Raw genomic sequence first — 22,548 nt, forward strand, 5'->3', positions numbered from 1 at the left:
AACATCTGCTGTATCAGTGTGGTTCAGTTTCAAGAACTGATTGAGCTGAAAAACAAGCCATGCATGCAAAGAAGGTACAAAACCTTAGGATCCTAGAAATGAATATATGAATCCACAAATTCTCATAAAGTTTCTGACCATGTGTCAAAACTCTAAGGAATGTTTGCATCTACTTACCTCTGTAAAAGTGCATTATCTTTCACGAAATGGCTAAAATCCAAACTGAGAATTGAAATCAGGGTTGAAAATCTGGCATCTGAAGTGAGATGTGCTCAGACTGAATGCATTCAGGAATTCTCAAAAAGAGTTCACCTTGCTACGTATATATATATTTGATTAACATCAATTGACAACTAGCAAGAGGCTCATAATTCTATAGTTTGGTGTTACTGAAATTGACTATTTTTAGAATAAAAGTTTTTTCTTGACCTCACCAGCCTATGCATACAAATCATTTCATACGGTGATAACCCAAGTTTCACTGGCTGTTGCAGGTAAGGGTCCCAGGGAAACAGTTTATTAAGGAGTGCTTTGGGGATCAATACCTGTGAAGGGAGAAGGACAAGTAGGATAAGACAAAGGGGGAAGTTAAGATGCGATGCAGTTTTCAGCAAAAACATCAGCCAGTCCACGTGGAGCTCTGGATCTGGGGTTTAGAGTTGTCTCAAGTTAGAGCAAGAAGGTCAGGTCTTTCCGGTTTCATATTGATCATTCAGTACAAGTCATTCCTGGCAGGAGGTGTGATCTTCAGATCATGCAGGCTGTATTCTCTATGTGAGGCAACCCCACAGGCTAACAGCTGAGGGCTATCTTCTGACAGCATTCCCAGCATCTTGGAAATAAGACTTTCATTCCTCAACAAGAATCTTCCTGAGTAGGAATCATGACAATGCATCAAAGCATCCACAACAGTCCACCCCTTGTGGCGCTTGTATCCTCTTATAGGCTCTGGGAAACTTTCCTTCAAGATACTAGTGAGCCTCTGTTCCTAGTGGGAACTTGTAAAAGGAAGAGTAGTGGGACAAATTATAGATCCTGATGCTAGAGCTGGCTTAAGGGTGACACTAACACTTATCTTCTCTCTCCTCTATTATCCCTTGAAGATTTCCATCACTCTCAACAGGCACCTCTTCTGATCTCAGTGGCTTTCCTGGTGTTAAGACAAGTTGCTCATCCCTGAGGGGTCTGAACTTCCTGGTCATTATGCCCTTCACAGGCTACAGTCTATTTTCTTTAAAAATTGGAGAAGGAAGTGCTGAGAGGCGCCTAAGTAAATCTCTGAGGTTATACATGTATTCTTCCCTTCTTTGCATGTTACAGTAGCCTTCCCTCTTCCTGGTGACTGATAATCAGGTTCAGTTATCCCTTCCAAGATGGCGACTCCTCTTTCTTGCCTGTGGTCCCCTTGGTGCAAGCAGTGTCCATGGATCAGCCACAGTTATGATTCAATGGGCTGTTGCTGTGTCACCTGTCAGAAGCATTCTCCCTTAAAAAATGAGTACCTCAAAACCCACAGAGCTCAGTGTTTGGAGGATTCTCCAAGTACGTCATTGGGAGTGATGGCTGGCAGAGACACTCCTATTTCCACTCCTTGGTTCCCGGACTCAGGTATTTTACCCGTGTGAATACAGTGCCATATAAAGGTCTTTGCTTTAAGATGTATTCTGCCTCCTGGAGAATGGTGCTCCATCCTGACAAGGCATCACTTTTGAGCTGGTATATTGGCTAAGCCCCAACAGTTCTGTCTATACCATTGCTTTATGTGGCTTGAAGCCCCAGGGTGTCGTAGCATGTGCTAGAACCGTTCAGTGGAGTCCATGGGCATGCGCCCATTCTAACAACTCCTTTGCTGAAAAGTGGGCTCCTTGCCTTGATGTGATATTATACGGATCCCATGAAGGTGGATTTAACACTATAGAAGCCCTTGAATAGTGGTGCTAGCCAAAGTGCTAAGGGCAGGAAATGTGAACCCATGCCCAGGACATGGATATGTGCCCATTCAGGTTAAAATTAATTGCTGCGTCTTCCAGGGTGGAAGGTATCCAGTGTAGTGAATTTGCCAGAGTGTCCGGTTGGTCTCCTCGAGGGATAGGCTCTACTGGGACCCTAGTATCACTCTCTGCTGCTAGAATGTTAGACATTTGGCAGTAGCAGTGGCTAGAAAAGCTTTGGTAAGCGGGAGCCAATACTGGTGGGCCCATGCATAGCTTCCATACCTGCCACCATGGCTATTCTATTCAGCGCCGGCCCTGGAGTGGATGATGACAGAGACTGCTGTCAACTGGTTAGTCATTTTGTCTACCTGTATGTTTAGTGCCTCTCTTGTGGGTGTTAACATGTGATACAAAGACCTTCAACACTCCTGTAGTCCATGCACGTGTCTCTACTCCAGACCTCCTTGTGGCCAATCTGCCAATCTGTCTCCTACTAGGCCCCTGCCCATTCGGTCAAGCCATTTGGTACTGCCCATAAGTCTGCATATATCACGACCCCAGGCCACTTCTCTTTCAAAACAAAGTGTATGACCAGGGACACCACCATCCACTGTCTTTTAAGACCACCCTTGAATGGGACTGTAGCACAGTTCCCATTCATTTTCAGCTTGCACGGATGTACAGAGCTGGCCCATCCATGAAGCAAGCTTGAGCTCCTTCCTCTTTAGTCAGCTAATCATAAGGGTCTTACATATGGCCGTGGGTGTGAGCTGAGAGGGAAGTGCTGGTACAGTAATAGTGGATGGCTATTGTGCAGCTTGACTGTGCCCTCTGGTCCTGCTTAGGCCTAATCCCAGATGTACCAGTCCAGTCTTACAGTGGATTGTTCCAGGGCCTATCCAATGACATAACATAGTGGTTTCGACAGAACCCAGCTCCTGATGGGCTGCTTTGGCCACATGGTCACTTTGTGTTCCATGGTCAGATACTGTGTCTCTATGAGGTCCCCATAGCATGCCAGAACTGTTGTTCAAAGTTGTATAATTCTCGCTGTGGATGGCATAATTTTGTTCCAGGCTTGTTAGTGATTAAACAAATTCAATAAATCATCTCCAAATGAAGACAGTAAAGTTTTTACACTTACTTTTCAAAACCACAATTTTCTCATCATTTTAAAAAAGCTACATCATATAGTAAGAGTATTCAATGTGACTTTGGGACTTTTAGACATGATTTTTTTAAAAAAGGTCTACTCACACCAATCTTTGCTTATTTATATCAAATCCACAAATACAGCAGGATGAAATGAACAAATAAAAAAACTTAGGAGGAAGTTAAAAATATGGCTTGGAAAAATAACACAGGGCCAAGTTAAAGTTAGCAGACAAAAGCCCAGGGCCAGAGTTCCCAACCAGTTGCTGGATCTGCACTGTAAACTCCATTCTGGGTCCTGCTGTGACTGTTGCCAAGACATCATGACTCAGCACTCTCCCTGAGACCCACCACATGCAATGCAAGGAGACAGGTTACCCCATCACCCATTTCATGCACACACCAGGATGCAGATGCACTCAGTGAAAAGAGGGCTGAGCTTTCTGCATTTGGAAAACTGCCTGAGATGGTGGGGGTGTGTGAAGATAGCCTAGACAGTGTAACTCAATTTAGTTAAAAAAAAAAAAAAAAAAAAAGGCAGCTGGGCGCAGTGGCTCATGCCTGTAATCCCAGCACTTTGGGAGGCCGAGGTGGGCGGATCACGAGGTCAGGAGTTTGAGACCAGCCTGACCAACATGGTGAAACCCTGTCTCTACTAAAAATACAAAAATTAGCCAGGTGTGGTGGCGTGCACCTGTAATCCCAGCTACTCATGAGGCTGAGGCAGGACAATCACTTGAACCCGGGAGGTGGACGTTGCAGTGAATCAAAATCATGCCGCTGCACTCCAGCCTGGGCAACAGAGTGAGATTCCATCTCAAAAAAAAAAAAATATGACTTGAACTTAGTCTTGGTCCTCCAGACAGCAGATCCTGAGACAAACGCTTGAGTGCAAAAATTTATTGGGATGTGTGATCCAGCAAGTAGGAGTAAAAGACAAGACGGATGAAGGACAGAGGATGGAAACCAATACAAGGATGAGTTATTAAGTTGGCCACAGCTCCTGGCGAATGGTTCCTGGCTGTTTCTGGGCTGCCTGAGGAGTTGCATGAAAGATGTTTCAGGGCTGTCCATCTGGGGGAAGAAAGGAAAACATTTATCCATTAGCACTTAGACTCCATTGATCACTCCTGGGTTGGGCAAAATGCATGGGCCCCCGACGGCTTAGAGAAGCTCCAGGGCAGACTCTGGAAGCTCCAGCAGAGGTGTGAGGCAAAGGCATGAGGCAAGGCCCCAGCAGGAAGCTGCTCAGAACCTGCATCAGTAGCTGGAATGAGGGACAAGGGACACCCAAAGGCACTGAGGTCATACCCAAGAGGTGCCTGATGCACAGTCCAGATTTAAAATTGGTTGCTGCTGGAAAACCATCTTCTTAGAATCTGTTCATCTTTAGCAAATTGCTGATCCCTAAGTAATGACCCCTGTAAGAGTTAAGTAATGTCAGCAGGATACTTGTTTCAAGCACCATTCCGTCCATGAACAGAGCCAGCATTTGCAAGTATGTTCTTTGCTTCCTGTGTCAAAATATGAAGCTTTCATGAATGCTCCAGAGATTATATCTGAAAACAGATTTATTCCAGACATCTAGTCTAGCACATGCGGCCCAACTTAATGTCCTATAGAGATAATAAAGAGTTGAAAGAATAAAACTGTTCATTTTATACACATAGGTAAGAAACCATATCTCCACTCATTTTCAGAGCATCTTTGACTTTCCAGAAGCAACTTTCTTTTAGGCTGGGTGGTTTAAATACAGTTTGAAAATAATGTGAATTTTCACACTGTGTTCTCATATAAGGCCCCTGAAAATTTTTCTTCTCTGAAAATACAATATTGACTCTTTTATGGCCAAATTAAGCTACAACAAATAAGGTACGATTCTATTTTACTTTTCACTGTAAACAGTCTCTATTGTTTAAAATAATATGGTCCTCTGGAGGCCAAGGTGGGAGGGTTGCTTGAGGCCAAGAGTTTAAACCCAGCCTGGGCAACATAGCAAGACACCCATCTCTACAAAATGTTAAAAAATTAGCCAAGTATGGTGGTGTACACCTGTAGTCCCAGCTAATAAGGAGGCTGAGGAAGGAGAATCACTTGAGCCCAGGAGTTCAAGGCTGCACTGAGCTATGATTGCACCACTGCACTCCAGCCTTGGCAACAGAGCCAGACCCTGTATCCAGAAAAAAAAAAAAATGCTTCTCTGGCTCATAAACCTATTGCTGAGAAATTTGCCACTGGCTATTAAGCCAATCCTTGGAAAACTGATTGTAAACAAAGTGTTTTGGATCTTGCTACACAGCTGCTCAACTCTTCTATTTGAGAATGAAGTGTAATGAAATTACAACTTAAACTTATTGAGAGGAAGAGCTCAGTAATGCTGTTGAAGACTTGGAATCCTTCTAGCTGGAAAAGCAACAAATGGCCAAGGCGCAGAAGGCTTCACTCAAGCTCAAAGGCAGCAAGCAGAGAAAACCTAGTCCCTCGGGCTATCAGCCGCTGTGATCCCTCTCCATTAATACACCAGGCTTAATTAGTTAAATTAACCTATTAGAGGTTGGATATTTATTTTTTAATTAACCAATTATTAGCAATTTAAATAAAATTTATATCTACCATGAGAATTCTACGTGCCTATAAGAGCTTTTAACGTCTTAACAAGACTGTAAATTAGAAACTATTATCTCTATGTACAAATAAAGTACCTGGGCACAGAGATGCTAAGGAAGTCCTCCAAAGTCATACAGCTAAGTAGTGCCAGAGCTGGATTTAAACTCAGGTGACACTATAGAGTACCCCCAATGCCTCCTTAATCTACATCTTCAATGCTTTTTTTTTTTTTGAGGTGGAATCTGGCTCTGTTGCCCAGGCTGGAGTGCAATGGTGTAATCTTGGCTCACTGCAGCCTCTACATCCCAGGTTAAAGTGATTCTCCTTCCTCAGTCTCCCAAGCAGCTGGGACTATAGACTCATGCCACCATGTCTGGCTAATTTTTGTATTTTTAGTAGAGATGGGGTTTCACCATGTTGGCCAGGCTGGTGTCGAACCCCTGACCTCAGCTGATCTGTCTGCCTCGGCCTTCCTCAATGCTCTGTCTGTCAAAAACAACAATTTGTCACATGGCATAACAAAGAAATCAAGGGGAAGGAGTAGACCTTCATTATGGCAAATTAATCTTGTGCAGATCCCTTGATCCCAGCTCCTTCTATCTCTCAGAGCCTAGGAGGAGTTACGGAGAAACGGTGCGGCAAAGTTAACACTGAGCTTCATCGATATCCTCCAGCTGCAAATGTTACTAGATGCTTCTTCAACAAACTACCTGCCTGAGGACAGTGCACATGAACACATCATAGGCTCTGTAAAATCCTCTGGCAAAGAAACCTGTTTGCCCGAGGATCCCTTTTTGAGGAGCATCTACTTGACACTCATTTGGAAGAAGGCAGTTTCAAAATCACCGAGGTGCAGAATATCACAAAATAATAAATTTGAAACCACAGCCCCTTGGTACCAGGCAGTTCCCACTGGTACTCGGAGTGGAGCCGTCACAGCTTGTCCTGGCATCCCAAACAGAAAATGTATGTATGGATTTCTCACTAACTTAAGAGGAGTCTGACTATTCATTGGCTCAACAAGTATTTATGGGGCATGAGGAGTCAGGCACAGTGCTGGCTCATGAAACTTACAGTCCAGTGGGGAGGGTGAATTTTGCCCAGTTGTACATTTGATGAGTATTACAAAAGAGAAGATGAAAGAGCTACAGGATCCTGTAACTGGAGGACCTGATCTGGCCCAGGCACCAGGGAAGTGACATTTCACCTGAGGCCTGAGGAATAAGTGGGAGGGGAATGGGTTGGGGGTGGGCTATGCAGGGAGACCTATGTGGGCAAAGGGCCTTTCTCCTGGTAAGTTTCTACTCACCCAGCCTCCACCTGGACATCCTCCCTCCCTCCCCAGGAACTGGGCTGAGAGCCGCCCTACTGCTATCCATGGCACTTGTCACCCAGAGCCCTGGTGAACTGTTTGCTTGTATGCAGCACCCCTCACCACATGAAGAGCATCTCAAGGGCTAGGAGTCTCGTTTCTTGTATCCCTGGTCCACCGCCTGATCTCCAGCACACATGAGGCACCCATCAAAATGTTAGCGAAAGGAAAGGAGGAAGGGCAGGAGGGAGGAAAAGAGGGAACAAAGTAATTAGCGAATCCCTAGCTGCAGGCACAGGTTGATTCTCTGCAATGTCTCCTTTTCTGTCACAGAGAAAAAGAGCACAGTTAGAGTTCACAGGGACCGCGCCCTGCCACACATTAATTTATTCTCCAAACATTTGTGGAAGTTGCTAGAGACACAGATGCAACGTGTTTTCAGGGAGCTTATGATCTAGCAGTGGAAGCGCAACAGAAGTGCAATTCTTTCATCCTTTTGCCCACACAAAGCAGCCAAGGCACGACGAATTTTGATGTCAACTGCCCAGGCAGGACTTTGTCCCAGCCCAGGGACCCTCACGAGGCCAAGGGCAGAGATGATAGTTGCAATATACTCTTCTGTCCATTCCCTTGATATTCTCCTCAAGGGGTGGGGGGCGCCTGAAATCCATCTGCCCCGAGGAGAAGGGCCTCGTGGGCCAGCGCAGCTTGCTCCTCCGCAGACCCAGAAGCATTTGTGCGTCCCAGGCGTGGCAGGCCCGGCGCCCACTCCGCCCTCCCGCCCCTCCCCCGCGCCACGTCACCCGGGTCACGTGAGTGACCAGGCTCCTCACCCCAACCCCCCTCCCTACTCCCGCCAGACTCAGCTGCTCTCCCCGGGAGCTGAGGAGCCGGGGGCGGGCAGCCGCGTCTGTCCTGCCCCACCTCGCCCCCTCCCCCGCAGCCTGAGGAGGGCGTTAAGCAAGGGGCTTCGGAGAAATTAGAACCAGCGTTCTAAATTAAGGGGAGCAGATGTCCTTGTTTTGCTCGCGAGGCCTGGGTGGCCTGCTGTTCAGACAGAAATCGTTGAGGCGCTGACCTTCCGGGACTGCTGTCAATCTCCGCGTGCAGATGGCCAGCCCGGAGCCTCGCCGCTCCCCTGCATTGGAAATGCGGCAGCCGGGGGTGCCGGCAGCTTGAGAGAAAAGTCTGCGTGGAGGGGGGATGGGGGTGGTGAGGGGAGGCCCGGGGAGACAGAGGGCAGGAGAAAAAGGCCGGCCCCGCTCACAATGGAGCCCCTGTGGCGGCCCCTCCGAGACAATGCGGTCCCCCGGGACCCGCGGTGGGTTGCGCCAGGCCAGTCCGCGCTCCAGCTGCCTCTTCAGAACAAGGCAGTGCAAATGTGCCCACTTGATTCTAAATCCTCTTAGGCGCTGTCCATGTGAACAAGGAAAGGGGTGGCCCTACGATCCTTTACAATCGGAGGCCTGGGGAGGCCTGGGAGCCCTGGAGCTCCGGAAAATGTCTGCACCACGCATGCAAATGGGTCATTTCGCTTGGACAGAGGCATCTGGCGACATCGGCAGAAAGCCTCTCTGCCCGGTAGACGGTGAACAAAACCCACAAAACCAGCCAGCCAACAGCGTGCAGTAAACACCCCTCTCTGGCCCTTCAATGCCACCCGGAGTCCTGAAAAATTTTCAGGTTGTTTCCCCCGGAGAGACGTCCCATGAAATGTTCAGAAAAGCCAGCTGAGCTGTGCAAAGTCATTAGTCACCCAGGTATTTACACTGTTTTTCCTATTTCCTTTCTCTTTTGGCCTCTGTGGTCAGTGGTATAAAATTCCTAGGAACTCCCACCTAAACACCAGCTTCCTGTTTATTCTCGCAGTGGCTTTAATGTTTCGCTGTTAAAAGCGGTTGACCAAGACACTGAAACAATCAGTAGAGGTTCGCAGGTGAATGGAAAAAAAAATTTAATTAAAAAATATATCTATTGCTCAGGTCAAAGGTCCAGGTTCATTTTTACTGCTTTTGTCAGAATCGCAGAGGGGAAAAGGTAAAATTAAAATGTAACTTAATGCCTAAGATCTTGGTTCAGTTTCATTTGGCCCCTGTGTCTACATGAACCTATAAAATACGATACACTAAAGTATGAATGTTTTCATTTCTAGCAGTGGAAGGCCTTTTTTTTTTCAATGTGGCATGACATTCTTTTGTTAGAGAAGGTTAAAGTTCATGCATTAGCACAATTTGTGTGCTCCTGCGTGTGCCTTACACCTCGCTATGCCTGTTCTGCCTTAAGTTTCTGCAGCAAAACCTTGCATTTACAGAGCCATCTGAATTGCAGCCTCCCTGGCCTGGAAAAGAACCCTCGAAGTCACCTCATTCAACCCTTTTCCAATACTGAATTCCCTGTATGGCCCCTAGGGAGTGCATAACTATTCTCTTAGTGATGGGACCCTTTCTACCTCGGATTTTATAAATTTATTTTTTAGAGACAAGGATCCACTCTCTCGCCCAGGCTGGAGTGCAGTAGTACCATCACAGCTCACTGCAGTCTCTAACTCCTGGGCTCAAGTGGATCCTCCTACCTCAGCCTCTGAGTAGCTGGGACTACAGGCATGTGCCACCATACCTGGCTAATTTTTTAAATTTTCTGCAGAGATGGGTTCTTGCTATGTTGCCCAGGCTGTTTGTTTGTTTGTTTGTTTGTTTGTTTGTTTGTAAGAGGGAGTCTTGCTCTGTCACCCAGGCTGGAGCGCAGTGGTGAGATCTCGGCTCACTGAAAGCACCACCTCTCAGGTTCCAGCTATTCTCCTGCCTCAGCCTTCCAAGTAGCTGGGACTACAGGCATGTGCCACCACGCCTGGCTAATTTTTGTATTTTTAGTAGAGACGGGATTTCACCACCTTGGCCAGGCTGGTCTCGAATTGATCCACCCGCTTAGGCCTCCCCAAGTGCTGAGATTACAGGTGTGAGCCACTGCGCCCAGCCCCAGGCTAGTTTTGAACTCCTGGCTTCCAGTGATTCTCCTGCCTCAGCCTCCCAAAGTGCTGGGATTACAGGTGGGAGCCACCGTGCCTGGGTAACAATCTTATTTTTCATAAATGTCTTCTGTCTATAAAACCAAAATATGTCTCCACTTACGGAGTCATGCGGAATAAATCTAATTTCTTTTGCACATGATATTACCCTACAAATGTTTTGGAGATAGCTCTGCTGTCCCCACACAGTCTTCTCCCTGCTAAACATCCTGAGATCCTGCAGCAATTTCTCTCATGGGTATGAGCCTCTCGCATCACCCTGAGTTATCTAGCGATGCTCTAGTTAGTGTAAATCCTTTAGAAACTAAAGACAGAAATTCAACTCATGCCGAAACTCAGCTTCTTAGGCAGCACGGGGGAACATGGGTTAAAACCAAAAGACAGATTGGTCGGACCATGTTTGAGTTACTCAGACAAAACTACATTTCAGTTTCTCATTTTAGTCCTTTTCTCTTCTAGGTCATTTATGCCACACTCAGTTATGAAGCCTAGGAAAGAAGAAAAAAGACCTACTATGTGCTAGTTCATGTGCTTGCAATGTATCCTCACAGAGACCCTCTGAGTGGGTACCATGGTTATTCCCCTTTTATAGGCTCAAAGGTTAATTCATCCACTCAAGGCCGCACAGCTAATAGGTAGGAGGGTTCATACGTCTGACCTGCAACTTACTCTTTACATTATACAAAGCTGCTGCTGCAGACGTTTCCAGCTAAAACTTATATCCCAAATTTGTTTTTCAGCGTATCCTATGGCATACAGTTTTTATTCAAGGCCGGCTTGTATATATCATATTTATACAGTGACAAGAACTTTTGAAATACAAGTTAAGAACTTTAAGGAGAAAAAAAGTTCTTTTTGGAAGCAAATGAAACAGAAATTCTAAGTTAAAGCCAAAAGTCATCCTGAACATGCTTTTATTCCAATGGTATTACTTAACAGCAAAGTGTTATATTACCCTTGAATTTCCTGCCTAAGCTAAGGGTAGGCCAGGCCCTTGATGCTGCTTAAATTGTTCCATGTATCCCAACTATATCACAAGCAATGCCATCACACTTTACTTGTGCCTGATCTCCAACTTGTCAGTTAGTCAAGAAGGAGGAAAGAATCTGTTTCCCGTGCACACACTGTAATTTTTTTTTCCAGTGTTGCTAAGCCTGCCAGAACAAAAGTAAAACCACAAAACAAGATTTAGATCAGTGTCTTGATCACCCTGTTGCTATTTTACAGTTTTAGGAGGGTTGGACATCAAACACTTGAAACTGTCATCTACATATTCCTTCTCAGAATAAGGAAGCACTGGCATGTACCCCTGCTAAATTATTCTCTACCCCCAAATGTTGGAAACTTTCTCTCCAGGAAAATGCTCTACAGAAGGCACGTTGAATTAATGGAGTTAGTTCTGAGAAAGGTTCTTACTGTCTAAGATGAACTGTCATATGCTGACTTCCGGCCAGGTGGACTCGACGCCTTAGCAGGAATGTTGCTTAGACATTTAGCTTTTTCTAATTTGTTTGCTATTATAAACAGTGCTTGAGAAACCTAAAGTACACCCCCACCTAAAATTACTATCACGTCGATTTGTTTATCTTCTTTATAATTGCTTATCCCAACCGAATGTTTCATAGCTTGCATGCTTGTTTATGTTCTACTTTCTTTCTCGGGATCATGACTTGGGCATGACACAAGTTACCTCTTCTATCTTGTTTATTACCACGTAGTAAGGACTCAGGAAATATTTTTGAATGAATGAGTATATCTTTCATGCACATGTATTTTACTGTTGTACAATTATCTTCTTAAGATAAATCTTTTGAGTAGTCAAATTCATAGACACAGAAAGTAGGATGGTGGTTGACAGGGGCTAGGGTGGTGGGGGGAATGAGAAATTAGTGTTTGATTATTTACTTTTATTTTATTACTATTATTACTTTTGAGAGAGGGTCTCACTGTTGTCCAAGCTGGAATACAATGGTGTGATCATGGTTCACTGCAACCTCAAACTCCTGGACTCAAGCAATCCTCCTGCCTCAGCCTCCCAAGTAGCTGGAACTATAGATGCACATCACCACACCCAGCTAATGTTTTTTAAATTATTTTTTGTAGAGACAGGTCTCACTATGTTGCCCAGGCTGGTCTCAAGGGATCCCCTGCCTTGGCCTCCCAAAGTACTGGGATCACAGGCATGAACCACTGCACCTGGCTGAGAGTTAGTGTTTAATAGGTGCAAAGTTTCAGTTGGGGAAGATTTAAAAACAGTTCTGGAGATGGACAGTGGTGATGATTGCACAATGTGAATCTACTTCATGCCACTGAGCTGCACACTTACAAATGGTTAAAATGTTAGTTGCCTCACAGCTTGAACAAGTAAAATGGAAGCTGTAATTAACCTTAAAAAATATATATGTGTCTGAGATATAATTGTATATAAGTATATGTATACAGACATGTAAACTATTTGTTAAAAAAGAAACTAGAACAAAAATATTTTACATTTACCTGGAAAATGGTTAAAATGGTAAATGTTATAGTATGTACATTTTACTACAATAAAAATGAATAAATTTGTTGAATTACCATTCTTGGGCTAAGGGTAAGTGTGAGTATTTTAAGCTGTGGTATGTATTTCGAGACTGCCCTTCAGAAGAATGATGCCAATTTACATAAAAAACAACTATAAGGGCATGAGAATACCCATTTCAATGGTAGGTTTTCTCAGTCTCTTTATTCTTTGTATTTGATAGGCAAAGACAAAGACACACACACAGACACATACACACACACTTTACTGTTTTATTTATTATTTTATGTGTGAATATTAATATAGTTGAAACTTAAGATTGAATATTGTTTTATATGTTTGGCATTTCTTCTTTTATAAGCAGGCTACATGTATCTTTTCCCATTTTTATGGGGCTCTTTACTTCCTTTTATTGATTTGTAGGAGCTCTGTGTATAGTAAAGGTATTAATTCGGTCCATCATATCATTTGCAAATAATTTTTCTCCAGTTCTTTATTTCTGCTTAAATGTCATTTGTGATCTTTTGCCATAGGAAATTTAAAATTATATATTGTATCAAGATAATCTTTCGGTAAGAAAATTCTTCGTTCCAAGATTATGAAAGTATTCATCTGTGTTTTCACCCAGTACATTTCTGGCTTTGTTTGATGCATCTGTATGTCAATAATAAGGAATCAGGTAAAGATATAACTGAATTGTTCTTCTTGCAAATCCATTATTTTATCATAATTTGTTATATAATCCATGCTTTCTATCGGTTATTTGAAATGTCATCTTTTCTTTATAATAAGTAACCGTATTCTTAGGTCTATTTCACTGATCTGTCTATTCCAGCACCCAGGCCATGCTGTTTTACTTACAGTGAAAGCTATTATACCAATCTATCTAGATGGTATTTGTTGCCATAAATCTTCGATTAGTGAGGCACCTCTGTGTTTGGGAATTAATGGATGATTGGAAAATTTTTAAGTTATATATAATCATTAATTGGAAAGGCCGAGTGAGATCAAGAATTTTCTGTAAATGGGAATCGGCAAGTGTGTTAGAGGTAGCTCCCTAGAAGGACCAGAATGGTAGAAGGAGAACCATCAGTTCTTGGCAGAGCAGGACACCTGGCACAGTGTCAGGCTTTGTACTTAGATCCAACGTATTTCCCCGCGCTAGATTCACTTAGCAACCAGTGTGTTGGATGGCAAGCTGGTGGGCTTTGCCCTCTTGATAGTGAATGCTGTCTCGGCCACCTACTAGGTGTGCGATCTTAGGTAAGTCACTTAACCAATCTGCATTCCGAGACTAATGGCAGCTATCCAATATGATTGTTATAAAGATTAAACAATACGTTTAAATGCACTCTGAAAGTGATCATATTGAAATATTGATCGTCATTATTTTTACTACTACTACTGTTGGGGAGGGATGCTTCCCTCCCATGTCTTCATGCTTGTGCCCATTCACCTGCCTCCTGGCCTTGCTGCTTCTCATGAGACAGAGTTCTCCAAGGAAGCGCTGCTATCAGGACAGTCAGACTCAGAGGCCACCTGTTGACCTCCTTTGATGATGGATGGGATTGCTACTTGCAATGTGATGGACACTCCAGGAATCTCCCTTCTGATCCGCCTCATTCGGGATACTGCTACTGCTGGCTTCCGCAGTTAGGTCAGGGTTGTGCTCTACCTAACAAGCCTTCCTTCATCCTCTTTTTTCCTCTAAAAACATCCTTAATGTGTTAGTACCATGATTTTTACTTTCTTGCAAGGGATGTCTTGGTGGTGGATTAGGAGGTCTGTTTGGCCTTAAGTTTCAACCACAGGCTCCAACGCAGCTTAACCAGCGAGCATCTGTTGGTGGCAATGGGTAATAACAATACAGTGGTAATTTGATTGCTATTCCTTGTGTGTTTTTAGACTCACTCCCCTTGTGTGTTATTACACACAATCAAACCTCATGGGAGGAGGACCGATTGACAGGGGATTTGGGCATTCCTAGTTCTCCAGCACAAATACCATCCTGACCGTCAAACCCTCACCTCTTTAACCTCTGACCTCTATCAATGACCAATCCTTAGCATGGATCAATTACTCCCATAAGGAGGATATTCTGCACAGTACCCATAGTAAGAGTTCATAATAACAAACCCATGTTTGTTATTATGATTGCTACTGCTTTTAGTTGCTACTGAGCATACAGAAAGCACAGAAGTGGTGTGCTCTGTGAAAGAGGGTAGCTCAGTGCCCAGGTCTCCATCACTGTAACCTTGGCCTTCTGCCTGACTCCTTGCCCTTCATATGATCTTCTCTCTGGCCCCTCAGGCCTGGGACTGAATACCTGGCTCTCCCTTGATCATCTGCCGTCTGAATCCAGCCCATTTTTAAACCAGTCCCTGCCTTTCCTTCTTGGGTTTGCCTGTGTGCCTCTGCCTTTTATCTCCATTTCTCAGGCAGCTTGCCCTGGTCAATAAAAGAAAGCTGAATGACTGTTCAAAGCATCCTGGGTCAGAACAGAAAGGTGAGAGCTTCAAGGCCATCAGGGAGTTCTGTGAGGTGCAGGCATGCTGTAAATGGTAGGCCTGGGGACTCTGACAACTGCACAGCCTGCTCTTATTATAGGAAGGCTGCTGCAATCCTCAGGCAATGTCCAATCATTAGTTTAATGAGCATTTACATTTATTGAATATGTGTGCCACATGCTGGGAATAAGAGGTGGGCAAGACAGACATGATTATTTCTTTCCTTCTTTTTTTTTTTTTTTTTTTTTGAGTCAGGGTCCTGCTGTGTCACCTAGGCTGGAGGGCCATGGCATGCTCTCGTGGCTCACTGCAGCCTCAACCTCCTGGGCTCAGGCGATCCTCCCACCTCAACCTCCCAAGTAGCTGGGACTACAGGCCTTCACCACCATGCCCAGATATGTTTTATATTTTTTGTAGAGACAGGGTTTTGCCATGTTGTCCAGGCTGGTCTTGAACTCCTAGGCTCAAGCAATCTGCCCATATCAGCCTCCCAAAGTGCTGGGAATATAAGTGTGAGCCACTGTGCCCAGCCCAGACATGATTCTTAGGAACTTAAGAATGATTCAAGGAACTTACAGTCCAATGAGAGAGACAAATGCCATCAAAACTAATGAATGAAATGACCCCACTGTGGCCACTGCTGTCCAGGTAAAACAGGGTGCTGAGATCAAGACCCAAGGGGCTGGCATGGAGGCCCACTTTAGATTTGATATCGGGGATGGCCTGAATCTGAATCTCTTAATCCACCTTTCAATATGAACAGTTTTTCCTCATCCCATAAATATTTGCAAAGATTCCCACCAGCTTTTCCTACATTTGTGAGTTTTCTCATGACAAAAGAAAAAAAAATCACGAGTCAGAGAAACCTGAAAAATAAAGCGTCGCTGCTCCCAGTCATATTTTCCTCTTCTTTTGCCCTTTGACACCTTTTACTTGATTGCTTTTAGGCCTAGATTAATTTTGTCTGGCCTGAGACCCATGCTAATTTGCATGGCTATTCTGTATACGGGTCAGATGCACGAAGACAGCAGGCTAGCCTGAATTCACAGACCGACTCACATCCATCAAGTGGCCCTGAGCTCAATGTACTCACTGCAGAAGAATGGAGGATAATGAAAAATCCTACCACGACCTAAAATCCTGACTCACCAGGGTTGCCCTGTGGTCAAGCTTATGGGTAAACCACTCCATCATCCTTATGTTCTACTTGTCAAACACTTGTGGGATTCCATTTTGGGCTTTGGACATGTAATTATGGTTCCATTGTTTCCAAAGCCAGACTTAAGCCTCAGATTATATAATTAATTGTGAGTGGGTGGAGTGCCTTCTTGTATTTTACACTCTCGCCTATGATGTTAACACAAATCCTTGTTTCGTTCCTTAATACCACGTATTGCTGAGCCACACGACTACATAAAATGCACGTTAGTGTTGTCGTATTTGTTGATGTTGTGAATGGGTGACTGGAAGACTTGCTTAAATTGGAAAGTCTGTTTTTTTCCTGTGTTTGTTGACATAGTCCACAATTCTTTTAGTCTCCAGAAGTGTCCGTTTATTCATTCATTCATTCAACAAATATTTATTTTAGGCCTATCATGCATGAGGAACTATGCTAAATGCAAGGTAAAAAACTTGGTCTCTAGCCTCAAAATCACACAACAAAGATGGTGCCCATCTTGAGGTGCGATGTGGTGGGTTGCTGTATCTGAATCACCTGCACAGCATTCTAAAGTCATTAGTGAGCCAGGCACAGTGGCTCCCATCTGTAATCCCAATGCTTTGGAGGCCAAGGCATGAGGGTCACTTGAGGCCAGGAGTTTGAAATCAGCATGGGCAACATAGCAAGACGCTGTCTCTACAAAACATTTTATTTTAAAATTGGCCAGGCATGGTGGCATGCACCTGTAGTCCCAGCTACTCAGGAGGCTGAGGCAGGAGGATAACTTGAACCCAGGAGTTTGAGGCTGCAGTGAGCTGTCATCATACCACTACACTCCAGCCTGGGTGACAAAGTGAGACCCTATCTCTAAATAATAACAATAATAATAATAAAAGTCATATATGCCTGCCCATCCCACCCCAAACTCATCATCTGAGATTCTGATTTGACAGGTCCAGAGGGAAGTCCTGGCATGTGGATTTTGAAAAAACTGTAATCAGAATTACATCCTTGGGTTATGAACCACAGGTCTAGTCATCTTCCCAGAACTCTGCAGAACTCAGCTGCTTGCTGGGGATGTACAGCCATGAGCTTCTTTGAACCAAGCAGGACAGTCAGCAGGCTGACAGTGCCTGAGTTGGGCTGGTGGTAATCCTGGGCTCCCAGCCTTGAGAACCTGCCCTGTGTGAGAGACTGGGCCCAGTCTTAGGGTCAGGCCTGCTCTGGTCACCTATTCTGATACAGTTTCGATCTTTGTGTCCACCAAATCTCATGTTGAAATATGATCCCCAGTGTTGGAGGTGGGGCCTGGTGGGAGGTGTTTGGGTCATGGGAACAGATCCCTTATGAATGTCTTGGTACTGCCCTTGCGGTAATGAGTGAGTTCTTGCTTTGTTAGTTTCTGTGAGATCTGATTGTTACAAAGGGCCTGGCAGCTCCCTCCCCTCTGTCTCTTGCTCTCTGTCACCATGTGACACACCAGCTCCCCTTTCTCTTCTGCCAGGATTGGATGCTCCACGAAGCCCTCACCAGAACAGATGCTGGCACCATGCTTCCTGTACAGCCCACAAACTGCAAGCCAAATAAACTTCTTTTCCTTGTAAATTACCCAGCTTCAGTATTCCTTTATAGCAATGCAAACAGACTAGTACAATTCCCACGCCAACTCTAGACAGGAGCATCTTTGCTGTTCTTCATCCTGGGCTGTTTTGGGCCCCCTATGCTCAACTTACCTGACCTCTGAACTTAACTCATGACCTTTACTTTGGCCTCTAAAACCTCACCTTCTGGTGTTGTCTCTGCAGTGACACCTCATGTGTCTCTTGTTCTCCTTCTTAGCCAAGTGAGCCCAGGCCATAGATGTCAGACACTGGGCTGAGCAGTTACTTTTCTGTGGGACCCGGTGTGGGGACTTGACAAAGCAGTCAGAAAAGTAGCATTTAGGAAAGTGTTGAATCCCAAAGGAGGGGATGGATGGGAGGGCTCAGCTACCCCAAGGGGCTGGACAGAGTGAGAGAACTCACATGGTGTCCCAGACAAAGAGAACGCACCTTCTCAGGCGACAGAGGAGGGCCAAATTAGACAGTGGGGAGAGTAGGGGGTTCTTTGCATCAAGTGCCCACTGGGGGTGGGAGGGGGCGCAACAGGACAGCGAAAGTCCTGAGCAGAAAGTCCATCTCAGAAGGGACACAGCCCTGCCTGCAGCTGCCTCTCCAGCTTGCTCTCCATGAGAGCTGTGCCCTCGCTGCCGTCCTCCTCCAAGTCCCTGTCCAGATCCATTTGGCTTGGCCCTGTCCTGGAGTGCACAGGAGGAAGCTCTGGTGACCCCTAGAAGCATCCCCAGGAGCAGTGCCAAAAGACCACTATTTTTTCCTTTTTTTTTTTTTAATTGACTTTAATTTCCAGGATACATGTGCAGAACGTGCAGGTTTGTTACATAGGTATACGTGTGCCATAGTGGTTTGCTGCACCTATTGACCCGTCCTCTAAGTTCCCTCTCCTCGCCCCCCACCCCCCAACAGACCCTGTTTGTGTGTTGCTCCCCTCCCTGTGTCCATGTGTTCTCATTGTTTAACTCCCACTTATGAGTGAGAACATGTGGTGTTTGGTTTTCTGTTCCTGTGTTAGTTTGCTGAGAATGATGGCTTCCAGCTTCATTCATGTCCTTCCAAAGAATATGATCTCATTTCTTTTTATGGCTGCATAGCATTCCATGGTGTATATGTACCACATTTTCTTTATCCAGTCTATCATTGATGGGCATTTGGGTTGGTTCCAAGTCTTTGCTATTGTAAATAATGCTACAATAAACATACATGTTCATGTGTCTTTATTGTAGAATGATTTATATTCCTTTGGGTATATACCCAGTAATGGGATTGCTGGGTCAAATGGCATGTCTGGTTCTAGATCCTTGAGGAATTGCCATACTGTCTTCCACAATGGTTGAACTAATTTACATTCCCACCAACAGTGTAAAAGCATTCCTATTTTTCCAAAATAATTGCCATTCTGTCTGGAGTGAGATGGTATCTCATTGTGGTTTTGATTTGCATTTCTCTAATGATCAGTGATGATGAGCTGTTTTTCACATGTTTGTTGACTGGCCCTGGTTTACCTCATGCAAAGGCCATCACCAGCTTGTGAATTCTGGTTCTTTTTTTAAAAACATCTATTGTCAAGTCTATGATTTCAGATATGATATTCTGCCTGCACATGGCCCATATTGGTGACAAGTCAGAGAAGGTATTTTCATGTATAGCATTTGGCCCAACCAACCCAGGTTTAGGTACCATCAGTCTCTTGAATGTATAAACAGACTGAATTCATAAACTCCTACTGAAACTAACATGCTTTGTAAGTAGAAAACAAAATCAGGATCATGAATTGGCTGGTTTTATTTTTTCTAGTGGCTATTTGCTGATTCTTGGCCTTAAATGATAACATCTTTTTTTTGCATGTCATTTGATCATTCATTCGTTCAGCTTTCACCAAACACTTGTTATGTGGGATTTCCTGTGACGCTTTACAAGCTGGCCCCAAACTGTGCCTCCAGCCTGGTCTCCCACACATCCCTGTCATGTCCCTGCACCCACCTAGCACATTTAATCTCTGGCACACCTGCAGTATATGGATGAATAAGACATGGTCCCTGTCCCTCAGCTTCTTGCAGTCTGGAGACAGTAACAGCCAGGCATCGGTCTTTTTGAGATAATAAAGGGTATGGTGACATTTGACCTAGGTCTTGAAGGACACAGAGCAGGTAAGCGACAGGTGTAAAGCCCTGAGTTGGGTGAGCGGGGAGGTCAGGGAGATCAAGGAGGGAGTGCCTGCCTCATGGGGACTAACTGGCAAGAAGTGGGGCTGGAGAGACAGCTCCCCGCCCAGGCCTGCCTAAGTGCTCTGTGATCAGCTGTTAGAGGTCCTAGTTACTGCCTGTGACATTCCTGCCATGCTGCCTCTTCAATGTGCCCAGATTCCCAGGTCACGCTCCTTCAGCCACCTTTCATGACTTGCTGCTAAGGTGGAAGGGAAAACCCAGAACTTTGTTCTTGGGGGGCAGCGAGGGAGTTGCCAAAGGCTGTTTATTTGTCTTCCTTTTGACTTTCAATCAAACCACATGTAACTGCTCCCTGGATCCCTGCTCAGGTGTGCAGCAGACCTTGCTGTGCACGAGTCTCATGCCTGGCGTGGACTAGCCTCGCCAGAGACTCCTGTCTGAGCCCTCAAAAAAGTCTGCAGCACACGTCTAAAAATAGGTAAGCGAAGAAGCCCAGACTCAGGGAGAAATGCTCTTACCAGGCCCCAGAAAAGCCAGCTGTATCAAGTTCAGGCCTCTTCCCCGCCAAGCCACAGGGTCGTGAGAGACTTCCCATCTTGGCTTTCGGAGTTGGGAAAGGAGGGGAGGAAGTGGAGAGGCAGGATGTGGTGGAGGGGCTGCATGCTGCCTGCAGGGCTGGAGTCTCAAAGCAGAAATCCTCCGAAGGACGTTTTGAACAGCCAGTTAGGCGCACATGCGTGTACACACACACACGCACGCACGCACGCACGCGCGCGTGCAGAGCCCCCAAACAGCCTATTGGCTTTGGTTTCCTTCAGTGAAATCTGGGATCAAGAATAATCTCATCTGGGGTGGCCAGCCACTCTGGACTCACGGTTTCCAGGGTCTTCTGAGTATATACAACCATCCTCCAGACTGCAAAAAACACGATATTTACTCTGACAAAGCCACAAGAGCCCCAGGTTTATGTCCATGAAAGATCAGACAAAGTCCAGAGCAGCGACTCATCAGTGGTGACTGACAACCTGATGTGCAACTAATGTGTGAGTCCCTTTTCTGACCCTTCTGTGTCAGTATGTCTTTCCTCTGCCCTTCCATCTGTTTAGTGGGTCCACTGTGGGGTGAGACAGTTTTGTTGCAGGGGACTTGGGTCCAGCTGGCTGGAATTATCGTAGGTTTCATTCCTGATTTGGTGTGTTCTAGGATGGAAAAGACACTTCCTCTTTGCTTCTGACCTCTTTCCAGAACAAATAAAAACACACACCAAAAAGCCACTCCCGGGAAGATGAAACAACATAGTCACCCCTGGATCCCCAGGGGCAACTTCAGAGGGCTTCCATTAGCAGGGTGGATGAGCTATTTTCCCAGGATATTAAATGTGAGAAGCTTTGAGCATGTATCTGGTGAGTCACACTGAGGGGGATGACCAGTGTTTTAGAGTCTGACAAGGATCGTTACTGAAATACATAATGCAACCATCATCAGCATTTGGGGACTCATACATTGTAGAGATACTGATCTGCTCTACCCTTTTAAGTCTTCACGCAACTAAAGGGGAAGATCCCCTCAAATAGGTTGTTCTCTTTCCTAACCCTAAGAAGAGTCTTTCTTTAAAATAAGTTCTCCTGTATGACTGTAAGATAGGATTGATGGGAAAGGAAGGGACAAGGAATTAGTATTTTCTGAGTGACTACTGGATTCCAGCTCATGAATGGCCAGGGAAATGGCATTCTCACCTGAGCAGGGCTCCTCCATTAGACTAGTGTAGGAAGCCCAAGGGGAGGATGGCACATGGTTAGGACTCGCCCAGGGACCAGGCACAGTGGCTCAGGTCTGTAATCATAACAACTTTGGGAGGCTGAGGCAGAAGAATTATATGAGCCTAGGAGTTCGAGACCAGCCTGGGCAACATAGTGAGACCCTGCTTCTACAAAAAATAGAAAACTAGCTGGGCGTGGTGGCACATGCCTGTAGTCCCGTTACTTGTGGGGCTGAAGTGGAAGGATCATTTGAGCCCAGGAGGTAGAGACTGCAGTGAGCAGTGATAACACCATTGTGCTCCAGCTTGGGTGACAGAGTGAGATCCTGTTTCAAAAGAAAAAAAAAAAAAGCTCGGGGTAGTGGTAGTGGCTCATGCCTATAATCCCAGCACTTTGAGAGGCCAAGGCAGAAGGATCACTTGAGTTCAGGAGTTCAGGAGACCAGCCTGGGCATCATGGTGAGACCTCATCTCTAAAAAAAAAAAAAAGAAAGAAAAAAAAAAAGACAAGCCTAAAGTCACACCGCCCAGTTCATATTCTAATTCTCTCACCTACAAGCAATGTGGCTTTGGGAAAATTGTTTAATCTCTTTGCAACTCAATGTCTTCTCTAAAATGGGAGAATTGAATGGAGATTTCTCAAAACTAAAAATAGGACTACCATTCAATCCAGCAATCCCACTATTGGGTATCTACCAAGAGGAAAAGAAATCAATATAACAAATAAATACCTGCACTTGCATGTTTATTGCAGCACTATTCAATACCACAAAGACATCAAATCAACCTAAGAG

At 45.1% G+C, this 22,548-nt stretch overlaps 1 long non-coding RNA gene across 1 annotated transcript; it reads right to left on the minus strand.

Moving 5' to 3' along the window:
* Window positions 1–3,971: 3,971 nt before the first annotated feature.
* On the minus strand, window positions 3,972–20,732 carry LOC134807099 (uncharacterized). The gene is made up of 2 exons (XR_010146736.1): window positions 20,514–20,732; window positions 3,972–4,160 (listed from the first exon to the last, which is right to left on the minus strand). It is a non-coding gene; the product is annotated as an uncharacterized LOC134807099 (long non-coding RNA).
* Window positions 20,733–22,548: the final 1,816 nt, after the last annotated feature.

The sequence above is a fragment of the Pan troglodytes genome, chromosome 8 (assembly GCF_028858775.2).
Source record: "Pan troglodytes isolate AG18354 chromosome 8, NHGRI_mPanTro3-v2.0_pri, whole genome shotgun sequence".
Classification (NCBI taxonomy): domain Eukaryota; kingdom Metazoa; phylum Chordata; class Mammalia; order Primates; family Hominidae; genus Pan; species Pan troglodytes.